Raw genomic sequence first — 12989 nt, forward strand, 5'->3', positions numbered from 1 at the left:
AGTGTGCAGAAAGTGGGCGAAGCATCAATACAAAGGGGACAAGAGGGTGAAACGTCCCCCCAAAATGTGAGGTCACAAGATGAAGGGGACGATCATACACACAAGGAGGACACCCCGAAAATGTGAGGTCACAAGATGAAGGGGACGATCATACACACAAGGAGGACACCCCGAAAATGTGAGATCACAAGATGGAGACGATCATACACACAAGGAGGACACCCCGAAAATGTGAGGTCACAAGATGAAGGGGGCAATCATACACACGAGGAGGACACCCCGAGAATGTGAGGTCACAAGATGAAGGGGACGATCATACACACAAGGAGGAGAACCCCGAAAATGTGAGGTCAGAAGATGAAGGGGACGATCATACACACAAGGAGGACACCCCGAGAATGTGAGGTCACAAGATGAAGGGGACGATCATACACACAAGGAGGACACCCCGAAAATGTGAGGTCAGAAGATGAAGGGGACGATCATACACACAAGGAGGACACCCCCAAAATGTGAGGTCACAAGATGAAGGGGACGATCATACACACAAGGAGGACACCCCGAAAATGTGAGGTCACAAGATGAAGGGGGCAATCATACACACAAGGAGGACACCCCGAAAATGTGAGGTCACAAGATGAAGACGATCATACACACAAGGAGGACACCCCGAAAATGTGAGGTCACAAGATGAAGGGGACGATCATACACACAAGGAGGAGAACCCCGAAAATATGAGGTCACAAGATGAAGGGGGCAATCATACACACAAGGAGGAGGACACCCCGAGAATGTGAGGTCACAAGATGAAGACGATCATACACACAAGGAGGACACCCCGAAAATATGAGGTCACAAGATGAAGACGATCATACACACAAGGAGGACACCCCGAAAATGTGAGGTCACAAGATGAAGGAGGCAATCATACACACAAGGAGGAGAACCCCGAGAATGTGAGGTCATAAGATGAAGGAGGCAATCATACACACAAGGAGGAGAACCCCGAGAATGTGAGGTCACAAGATGAAGGGGACGATCATACACACAAGGAGGAGGACACCCCGAAAATATGAGGTCACAAGATGAAGGGGACAATCATACACACAAGGAGGACACCCCGAAAATGTGAGGTCACAAGATGAAGGGGACGATCATACACACAAGGAGGAGAACCCCGAGAATGTGAGGTCACAAGATGAAGGAGGCAATCATACACACAAGGAGGAGAACCCCGAGAATGTGAGGTCACAAGATGAAGGAGGCAATCATACACACAAGGAGGAGGACACCCCGAAAATATGAGGTCACAAGATGAAGGGGACAATCATACACACAAGGAGGACACCCCGAAAATGTGAGGTCACAAGATGAAGGGGACGATCATACACACAAGGAGGAGAACCCCGAGAATGTGAGGTCACAAGATGAAGGAGGCAATCATACACACAAGGAGGAGAACCCCGAGAATGTGAGGTCACAAGATGAAGGGGACGATCATACACACAAGGAGGAGGACACCCCGAAAATATGAGGTCACAAGATGAAGGGGACAATCATACACACAAGGAGGACACCCCGAAAATGTGAGGTCACAAGATGAAGGGGACGATCATACACACAAGGAGGAGAACCCCGAGAATGTGAGGTCACAAGATGAAGGAGGCAATCATACACACAAGGAGGAGAACCCCGAGAATGTGAGGTCACAAGATGAAGGAGGCAATCATACACACAAGGAGGAGGACACCCCGAAAATATGAGGTCACAAGATGAAGGGGACAATCATACACACAAGGAGGACACCCCGAAAATGTGAGGTCACAAGATGAAGGGGACGATCATACACACAAGGAGGTGTTAGGTACATCAAGGGGTCCTCATCATAGAGTATGTTGCAGAGTTCCGAATTAATTAATTATTAGGCCTGGAGAAGTCACACACACATACACTGCTGATGATGTATCAAATGTAATTCTGCTTTATTGTTACAGAGAGGTAGTTTTTATACAAGAGCAGGTTTTGACTATAACATAACATAATTGGCATAACAGGATTGGATGTGGAGAGGTAACATAATCCTAGTGTAACGATTCTGGTTATCAGATTTGGAAATGGTGGGGCAAATGGTACAGTACTTAAATAGTAATAAATGGAGGATAAGTACCTCAGAAGTAGAAGAAACCGTGGTCAGACGTTAGCAAGGTTCGGTACACAGGAGGAGCAGATCAATCGTAGTCAGGCGTTAGCAAGGTTCGGTACACAGGAGGAGCAGATCAATCGTAGTCAGGCGTTAGCAAGGTTCGGTACACAGGAGGAGCAGATCAATCGTAGTCAGGCGTTAGCAAGGTTCGGTACACAAGAGCAGCAAGGTAGTGGTGAGGTTCAGGGCAACAAGGAGCAGACAGCCAGAATAATCAGGCACTGGATGGAGTGAGCTGTGAGTTTATATAGGACGGGCTAAACTGTGATTGGCCACAGAACAGGTGATCTTAATAAACCAATTACTCCAACAGAAGAGACCAGACCAGGTAAAGCACAGAACAAAACAGGACTTCAAATAGTGCAATGGTAAAGGCCGCAGAACATAGCCAGGAAGTCATGGGTTCAAGACCCAGTGAATTCAGTTCGTGACACCTAGCCTGGGACCATTGGCTAAGGCCTAATGTAATCTCCATCTCATTATTACTATCCAAACTGGGATGGACTTTCTGCATCTATCATGGCAAGAGAGACAATCACCTGACACCTTCCACCCTGGGCCGCAGTAACATGATCTAGTACCTGGGTGTGTTGGTTGGTGACTATGATCAGCTGGTTTTGTACTGCTATGGTGGTGTTAAGTACGCCTAATATACCCCATATTTCATCATCTAGGTAATCGGTGGCTTCCACTAGCTTATCCCAGGTTTGCGTTATCATTGGATATACAAGGACTGTACTGACTATATTATTCCCTGTACTCATTTGGACCAGGTGGGGTCTACCACTTCTCCTAGGGGTGTTGTCAGCTGCTCTCTTGTACAGAGTGTGCTTAGGTATGGCCTTTGCATTTAGTCTATCAACTATAAAGGTGGCAGGAGTGAGTCTTACTATTGTCCATGTACCTGTCACCCCCACCGGTAACCACTTGTATGCATTGTTGCCACATGCCCAATACCTCTGAGGGGGTAGAGCAAAGAAGGCTGAGTGCTGGGTAATACGTTTGTGCACAAGGTCCACAAAGCTGGATATATTCTTCAGCATACACCAAGATGGTTGTTTACCCAGGGCCCCACAATATCCAAAGTCTCGATTTCCACAAAGTTGAGGTTCTTTCTCCTATAAAACCTTTCTTCAGGGGGGGGCGTGGCTAGCCGGCGCCGCGAGCGGACGCACAGACCAGGAGCTCCGCTACAGGGGACCCTAATCCAGGGTATTACCCTTCCATCTGCCGCTTCCACTACGTGCAGCAGCCTCAGGGGCCTTCCCCCAGCCCCAGTGTACCTTCGGTGAGGCTCCGTTCAGCTGCTCTGTTCACCTGCCTCCCGGCTCCTAGTGCGCGGCTTGCTCTGCAGGGACTCACGGCCGCCATCTTGGATACACGGCCTACCTTCTCCCTGGTCCCTTTTTCCCTCCTGGGACCCCAGCAGCACCTCCAGGACGCTTCAGCCTTCTCCCCTGGACCCTGTGAGCGCCCGACCGCCGAGACCCTGTGCCTGGATCTCCCCGGCAGCCAGATTCAGACCTGAGGCCTAGTGCTTCCTCCCAGTGTGGCAGCCGCCATCTTGGGGCCTACATCGGGCCTGACCTCCACTGCTTTCTCACTGTGCAGGAACTGGAACCTCCTCCTTGCAGCCTGCACTACACTGCTTGGACTATTGGCTGGAGCAAGCTGTCTCCTGAACCTGCAATTTTCCTCTGAGTGCTGCAGGGATCCCCAGCTCCAGTGTCCTCCAGCTGCTGTGAGTAATATATGTTTTGCTGCTGATTGTCACCCCCCCCCCCCTTCCAGAGCCCCTGGACATTTACCATTTACCAGACCTGCTACAGGCCACCCTGACTCACCTAGTGTTGTGGGGACCCCCCCCCCCCATAACATCTGCTACCATTTGACTTTCACGCTGCTCCTGCTGCATGGTGAAAATGATTTACTGAACTCACTCCCCCCCTATCCAACCTGGGTCCGCCTGAGCACAGTGTAACACCAACTGGCCTGTATCATGGTGAAAGTAGGAGGTAGTCGCCCTCGTGATCCCCTAACTCACCAAAAACCTTCTAACTCTCAGGGAGAACTTGATAAATACTTAATGAAGAAACAAAATCCCTCCTGCAATAAGGGACCCCTACCCCTTCACCAAGACCCTGTTGCTGCTAGCTGTAGGGCCTCCGACGGGGGTAGTGAAGAAGAGGGAGGTTCCCCCGCAGATTTGCCAGTTTCCCGAGACTTCCTGCAACAAGCCTTATCTGGCGCCTTATCCACCGCCCTGTCTCCAGTGATGCAGACGCTAGCGGTCATTGAGCAGGATGTTAAACATATTGGCCAGAGAGTGGAGACCCTCGAGTCTGTCCAGACATCCATCCTGGAGTATAATTCTGCAGCCACCCAGAGCTTCTCTGCCTGTCAGGAACACATTAACCTCCTCTACAGAGCTTTGGAAGACCAGGAGAATAGAGGTAGACGCAATAATGTCTGTATACGGGGGGTCCCTGAAACCGTAGCCAATGAAGCCATTCCCGGGGCGGTGCGCCAGATTTATGCCTCACTCCTTGGTGACGACAAAGCTACCGCTGTCATCATAGAGAGAGCACATCGGGCTCTCAGACCTAAACCTAAACCATCTGACCCACCAAGGGATATCGTTTGCCGCTTCTTGAACTTTCAAGACAAAGAGGAATTGCTACTTAAGGCCAGAGAAGCTGAAGATCTTGCCTTTGAGGGATCCCAGGTCTCAATTTATCAAGACCTGTCCCCCCTCACGCTCCTGAAGAGGCGTAAACTACGGCCCCTCACCGACTGGCTCCGCCAGCGCAAGCTGATTTACAGATGGCTGTTCCCCTTTGGCATATCCTTTTCCTATTCAGGAAGCCGCATAAATATCTCTACCATTTCAGATCTGAGAGCTGCCTGCGAGCAATACGACCTGCCTCATCTGGACATTGACAACTGGGATGTGGTATCCTCCATAGATGTTCTTCCCCCTCTCCCCGCTCCGCAGCTGTGGCAACAGATGTCCCCCAGACAGCAGAGGATCAAAAAGAAACTGTCTAAGTTGACACCCAGAAAGGCCCTGATCCCGCCATCTTGATTACTCCACGTCGTCGGCCTTAGTGGTTGTACTGAACTGCATATGTCTCCTTTTCCTCTGCTATGTTCTGCTTTCCCCTCCCCTCCTTTTTTCCCTTCTGATTTCACTTATGCAGGTTTTACTCCAGAGTTGGCCGAACTTATTGGACGCTGTAGCTGCCTCTTCGCCGCTGGCCACTTTCACCATAGCTCGACCCTCCGGCCCCAGAGCTTCTGCTCCTAAGTGCGCCTGGTAGGCCATGATACAGACTTTGTGATTTTGTGTTCTCATATGGTTTATATCCTATGCTTAAATAGTTTATACCTTGTGATTAATGTCGGATTATCCCATCTTGATATTTTGAGTTTACATTGATGGTTGGTGTTCCACTTCGTTTAATATGCTATCTGACTTAACGCCATACTTGCGGACCCTAAGGGGACCTGTAGTATGTACCCCTCTGTTCTCGTTGAAGACGAGGCGTATACGCCTTTACCTGTAGTTGCATTTGTACTTGTACTGTTGTCCTTCTCTCCCATAGTTAATATGGCTTTTGCCTATGTCGCTTACCTGTTTGTCAATATGACACCCCCCACATCAGGTATGGCTATTTTGCAAAGGTTGGTTAGGAATGGTTTGCGACTACCTACTCTTTTATACCTCTCATGGCTGCTGATCTGACAGTATGTTCTTTCAATGTGAAGGGCTTTAATGTCCCCCAAAAACGCTCGCAGATTATCGCCTACTTGAGAAAACAACAAACATCTGTAGTGATGCTTCAAGAAACTCATTTTAAGTGTGGAAGGGTGCCTTCCCTCTCTCAACATTATTTTAGTCAATGGTTTCATAGTACGTATTCATCGGCCTCCAGGGGAACTAGCATCGCCATTTCACGTAATGTGCCCTTTCAGCTCTCTGCTCAACTCAGTGATCCTGAAGGCCGTTACCTTTTTATCAAGGGCTCGATCGGTAAAGTTATTTATACTTTTGCAACCTTGTATGCCCCAAATTGCTCACAGGTGCCTTGGCTCCTGGGAACTATCCAGACATTGAGGGAGTTCACTGAGGGTACACTGGTGATGGGAGGAGACTGTAATCTGGCACTAAACCCAGTCATAGATAGCACCGGAGCTAGGCATATTTCATATCGCCGCCTCTCTAAACTTACCAAGGCCCTTTCAGATTTCCAGCTAGTCGACGTTTGGCGGCTGCAACACCCAGCAGTGAAGGACTACACGTACTTCTCACATACCCACAACTCATATCATAGGTTAGACTACCTATTTATACAACGTAAGGCATTACACTCCCTTATCTCCTCCACCGTGGGGAACATTCTGCTCTCTGACTATGCCCCAATCTTTTTGACACTCAGCTTACACCAAATCCCGAAAGGGGACTGGAGCTGGCGCTTAAATGATACATTACTTACTGATCAGAATAACACTTGCAAAATCGAACTACGCCTAAAGGAATACTTTTCCTTGAATGCGTCAGAGGACATTTCAGACCCCATCCTGTGGGAGGCTCACAAGGCGGTGGTGAGAGGAGAGCTGATCTCCCTCGGCACGCATCTGAAAAAGACTAGACAGAAAGCCCTAGACGACCTATTGACACAAATAGCAAAACTAGAAGGAGCCCACAAGCTCACGCAGGCACAGACTACCTTCCAGGAGCTCACACTAGCGAGGGATAGAGTGAAAGACCTTCTGAACGCCAAATCCCTCAGGCTCTTGCAATCCTCTAAATGTAAACATTATATGCACGGGGACAGGGGGAATAAGGTCATGTCTGCTCTTGTCCATAAACGGAAGGATAAGTCATTTATCTCTGAAATAACTAATGCTAAGGGAGAAGTAGTCGGTGACACAGATCAGATCGCTGATGCTTTCCATGACTTTTATCATAAGCTGTATAATATTGACGATTCTCTCTCTCCCGCCCTTAGCACTCCCCCCGACGGAAACCTTCCCCTAATTAATGCCTTTCTTGACTCTCTACCCCTGCCGAGGTTGGATGAAGCAGACAGACTGTTTCTGGCCAGCCCATTCACTCCGGAAGAACTATCTAAAGTACTCTCCTCAATACCAGTCGGTAAGAGCCCGGGCACGGATGGCTTGCCGATTTCTTACTACAAAACATTCAAAGACATTCTCCTTCCCCATTTCACCTCCCTTTGCAACTCCCTGCTACGGGGCCAGCACCTTCCCCCCCAGTCCTTGGAGGCTTTCATCACCATCCTCCCGAAAGAGGGGAAAGACCCCAAACAATGCGGTAGCTACAGACCTATCTCGCTCCTCAACGCTGATGTGAAATGGTGGGCCAAAGCTCTGGCTTTGCGCCTATCCCCTTTACTTCCCCGGTTGATTGGCGAGGAACAGGCTGGCTTCATCAGGAGTAGGCAGGGCAGGGACAACACGTGGCGAGTGATTAGACTCATCGAACACGCCAGACTCAAAAAAATCCCACTTATCCTGTTGAGCACGGACGCGGAAAAGGCGTTCGACAGGATAAACTGGACTTTTCTAGTAGCTACCCTTCATAGATTTGGGATGCTAGATACCTTTGTGAACGCTATTCTCTCCCTATATAGACAACCCAGTGCTAAAATTAGGGTTAATGGCACCCTCTCTCGCCCGTTTCAGATAAGCAATGGCACTAGGCAGGGTTGCCCCCTGTCGCCCTCCCTTTTTATTTTGGTTATGGAAACTTTGATCCAGGCTATTAGGCGGGACACACTGATCGCGGGAATCCCGGTGGGTGGGTTTGAGCACAAGACAGCAGCATTTGCCGACGACCTAATGGTCCTGGTGTCGAATCCGCTTACTGCGTTACCACGGTTGACTTCGCTCTTTGCCGAATTTGGCAGGGTATCGAACTTTAAAATTAATTTTAGCAAGTCAGAAGTATTGAATATTACACTAGACCTCTCCCTATTTAACCAGTTGCGGCTTGATTCCCCCTTTCAGTGGACCCAGTCTGATATCCAGTTTCTGGGGGTTAGGATTCCCAGCGACCCGGCTAACCTTTTCTCTTTAAACTACCTCCCCCTTCTCCAGCAGATCACTGATCAGCTCAACAACCTTAACGTCCCCTGTATCTCATGGTTAGGCCGGAAGAACTTGTTGAAAACGTATGTCCTTCCCAAACTACTGTACCTGCTACGCACGATCCCTATCAAACTCCCCAGGTCCTATCTTGATAAAGTTAGACGCCTCTTTTCTTCCTTCCTTTGGAACCAAAAGCGTCCAAGAATTAAGCACTCACAACTCATTCAACCTCCAAACAAGGGGGGGATCGGGCTACCCGATGTCCAGACGTATTACTATGCCCATCAACTGGAGCGTTGGCTCCTCCTGACTTCCCCCAAGGCCGATAGTGATAACTTAGCGATCCGACTAGAAAGCCATCTTTGCTCTTTAGCTGACAGGCTAGCACTATGGGGCATTAGGCCACCTCTGCCTACAACCAGCTCTCTCCTATACAGTGTAACATCTGCCTGGTCCTATCTGAATAAATCAACCCCCCTGCTATCTCACCCAAGGCCTACCCTCCCGCTGGACCTTCTCCCTTACTTAATCGACCCACGGCGGGAAATCTCGGCGTCGTTTTGGAATAGGCTCCGTCACTTCACCCTATTCTCCTTCTTTGAGCCGGATACTTCACCAACGACATCTTGGCTTCTGCAGAAAACAGGCCTTGTCTTAACTAATTTTTTGCAATGTATAGACTTCTCTACCACCTGTGAATCCTATCTATCGAAGTGGCAGTCGGCGGAGAGTACTTCGTGGCTGGAGGCGTTCTCTACTGACTTCCTACAGGTCAGAGGCGCATGTTCTCGCCTATACCGATTCCTACTCTCCCTCACTGCTGATTCTAGCCCAGGATTCTTGACTCATTGGGAATCTGACTTACACATCCAGCTGACGCAGGAGGACAAAAACAAATTACTAGCCAACGCCCATGGTTTCTCCAGATGTGTCCGGATACAGGAAAACTCATACAAACTGGTCACGTGCTGGTACAAGACTCCACTCCATTGACTCTACTGTTCCTGACACATGTTGGAGATGCTCATCTGGAATCGGAGATCTTGCACACATATGGTGGCACTGCCCCCTTATACAACCATATTGGACCGCGGTGTTAGATGCCATAGATAAGATCTGTTCAACCACCCTCCCCAGAGCTCCTGAACATATCCTTCTCTGGTTGCCCCATGACACCTTCCGTCCTAAAAGGGGGGATCTGGCGACGCACCTATTAGCTGCTGCGAAGCTCCTCATACCCCTGTACTGGAAAGACACTTCACCCCCATCATTCACTCACTGGGTCCTAAAAGCCTCAGAAATATGTAGACTGGAGGAGCTAGCTCACTGGAACACTATGTCCAGACCAGCATACCTCAAGACCTGGTCTCCCTGGTTAGCAGCAAGAGACACGGTCTTGGTACGCTATTTGCTTTCGAATCAGCACCCAAGCCTCGGCACTTCACATTGAGACAACTTTCGTTACCGCCTTTAACACAGCCATTGAGAGATACATCTTCCTTTCTTCTCTTATAACCTTGATGTGCTTACCGCTCTTCATTTCTCCTGCCTCGATGTTTCCCTGCCCATACCTTTGTATTGGTTTGTCCCCCCCCTGGTTTTGTCTCTCCCCCTCCCACCCCCGCTACCCTTCCCCTCTCCGCCCCATCCCATACGCTTCCATGGTTATGTTAAGATATGTTTATTTGCATTGTAAAACAAAATGAAAGTTGTGCATTGTACCTTGTATTTTTTGTTTGCTGAATTGTCATGCAATCTAGTGCTCTGTACTTCTTAATAAAAAATAGTTTTAAAACATAAAACCTTTCTTCACTTCTCTCATTTACACATTCTATATTTCCGGGGATCTCCTTCCATGTGTGATTATTCCCTTCTATGAATAGATGAGCATATTCCCAGGACGTGTTGTGTAATGTTCTTTCTATGACCCAAAGGTGCCCAAAAATCCCCTCTCTCTTCCCATCATCAGCAGAACTTATCTGTAGTCGGGTTTGGGGAATGTCTCCTAATATATTAGCAGTGGATTTGTTTCGGGTCACCCATCTCTCTCCATTATACGTCACATATTGGATATTCTCATTCTCCCCAGTAAGGTTACCTTGCCCCCATGGGTTATCTGTCCACCCCACTATTGGTGTCCCCACAGTAACATTTGGCCATAATTTCCACACTGATTCTTCTGTATTGTGGGCATGGTCCATACACCCAGACCAGTGGATGAGTTCCTCCATGGGGACAGGCACAGCTATGAACGGTAGACTGGAGGGTGAGATGGGTGAGTGAGTGCATAGCCAACAATCGGAGACATTTAAGTCTTCATTATTGTCCCAGTCCTTGTCGAGTGTCCTATGAAGGCCCATTATCAGGACCATCTGTAGCAGCAGCATCAGAAGAATCCTCATCTTTGGGTGCTGTTACTTTCTTGCAATGTGAAGCGTGGATCCAATTCGGTTTTCCCGACGTGCTTGTCGTTAGCAGTACTTGGAAGGGACCATCGAATCTTGGCTCCAAAGTCTTTCTCACATGTCTCTTTACCAGCACCCAATCTCCTGGCTCAAGTGAGTGAGTCCCTTGCAGAGAGTTTGAGATTTAAAGGACCAACGGACCGGATTTGAAAGTAAATCCGGTAATGAGGAACTGCGCTCTTCTCAATGATTGGGTAATACAGTTTTATTATTCAACAAACTCATACACAACGCGTTTCGGGAGTCAAACCACGCCCTTCCTCAGGTGCAATAGTTACTACAAGCAAATCATAAATAGAATAAAATGTAACATCTCCTGTCTTGGCTATGTTCCATATTCACAGATAAAACAAAATAATAAAATAGCATCCATCTGATCATATATGTTTGTATCATTAAGCACATATACAATTATATGATTCATAACCAACATGGACTCATAGTACAATCAAATACTCAATAGGTCACAGAAAAAATCTTTCTTTTCTACAAAGTAAGAATCCATTCCATATTTTCCATAATACCCTCATGGGCACATCGTCATAAAATGATGTCGCAAAATAAAGAAACATACATTAGGGGAACTGTAGATTATTCACACAAAACAGGTGGACACATTCAATAGGTATAGAAATCTATGTTTTGTGCCCCAAATCTTATATTGCTACCCAGATCTTCCATTGTTAGTTCAATCAGATAGCAGAGGGTCAATGTTAGACATATAAAGACATTGTTGTAGCACTTACCAGGGGCGGATCCAGGGCCGGGCGAGCCGGGCAACCGCCCGGGGCCCCGCGCTTAGCGGGGCCCCGCGGCGTGGCCGGGACCTAACAAAATGGTCCCGGTCGGCATGTCCCGACTCCAACTGAGCTCAGCGTTAAAGCAGGAGCTGAGCTCACAGCTCCTGCTTTAAACGCCTATGTATTTCAGCTCATCGGCGGTAGGACGCCGATGAGCTGAATACATAGGCGTTTAAAGCCGGAGCTGTCACAGCTCAGCTCCTGCCTTAACGCTGAGCTCCGGCATTTGTAGCCGCGATGTGATGACGTCATCACATCGCGGCTACAATATATGTATGAGGGAGAGAGAGGAGAGAGCTGCGAGGGAACGAGGAATGGTGAGTGTGTGTGTGTGTGAGACCAGCATGACACTGGGGCAGATGGAGGGGGGAGAGAACAGCATGACACTGGGGCAGATGGAGGGGGGAGAATGGCATGACACTGGGGCAGATGGAGGGGGGAGAATGGCATGACACTGGGGCAGATGGAGGGGGGAGAATGGCATGACACTGGGGCAGATGGAGGGGGGAGAATGGCATGACACTGGGGCAGATGGAGGGGGGAGAATGGCATGACACTGGGGCAGATGAAGGGGGGAAGAACAGAATGACACTAGGGCAGATGGAGGGGGGAGAATGGCATGGCACTGGGGCAGATGGAGGGGGGAGAACGGCATGACACTGGGGCAGATGGAGGGGGGGAGAACAGCATGACACTGGGGCAGATGAAGGGGGGGAGAACAGCATGACACTGGGGCAGATGGAGGGGGAGAACGGCATGACACTAGGGCAGATGAAGGGGGGAATGGCATGACATTAGGGCAGATGAAGGGGAGAGAACAGCATGACACTGGGGCAGATGAAGGGGAGAGAACGGGATGACACTGGGGCAGAGACGGGGGGGAAATGAAACTGTGGGCAGATAAAGGGGGAGAATGGCATGAAACTGGGGACAGAGATTGAGGGGGGGACATGAAACTAGGGGTAGATGAAGGGTGTATATGAAAATGGGGGGGAGATATAATTTACGGGTGACTGTAGGAGGATTATACTGTGTGGAATCACATGAAAATTGAATGAGAATGGGTGGAGTCAACATAAAAGTGGGCGTGGCCTAATTTGCTGCGGCGCGTGGCTCGCGACGCACGTTTTGTTTCCTCTTTCTAGTCTTCAACAGTTGGGAAGTACAGGTTAGAAGTGCAAGACCCCCAGTAAGTAGGGCCCCGCCAAATTCAATTGCCCAGGGCCCCGCAAACCCTGGATCTGCCACTGGCACTTACAGACACATAAAGGGACTGCAAGAGAGTCCAAACCCACTTGCTTGAGCAGACTCCCCAGGTCCAGTCCCCCACTGTGTCAGGCTTGGTCATGATAGGCAGTAGACAAGTTCAGGCGAACAATAGAAATTCTCTGGGGCTGAATAAAAAGT

This window comes from Leptodactylus fuscus, unplaced genomic scaffold, assembly GCF_031893055.1.
Source record: "Leptodactylus fuscus isolate aLepFus1 unplaced genomic scaffold, aLepFus1.hap2 HAP2_SCAFFOLD_233, whole genome shotgun sequence".
Taxonomy (NCBI): domain Eukaryota; kingdom Metazoa; phylum Chordata; class Amphibia; order Anura; family Leptodactylidae; genus Leptodactylus; species Leptodactylus fuscus.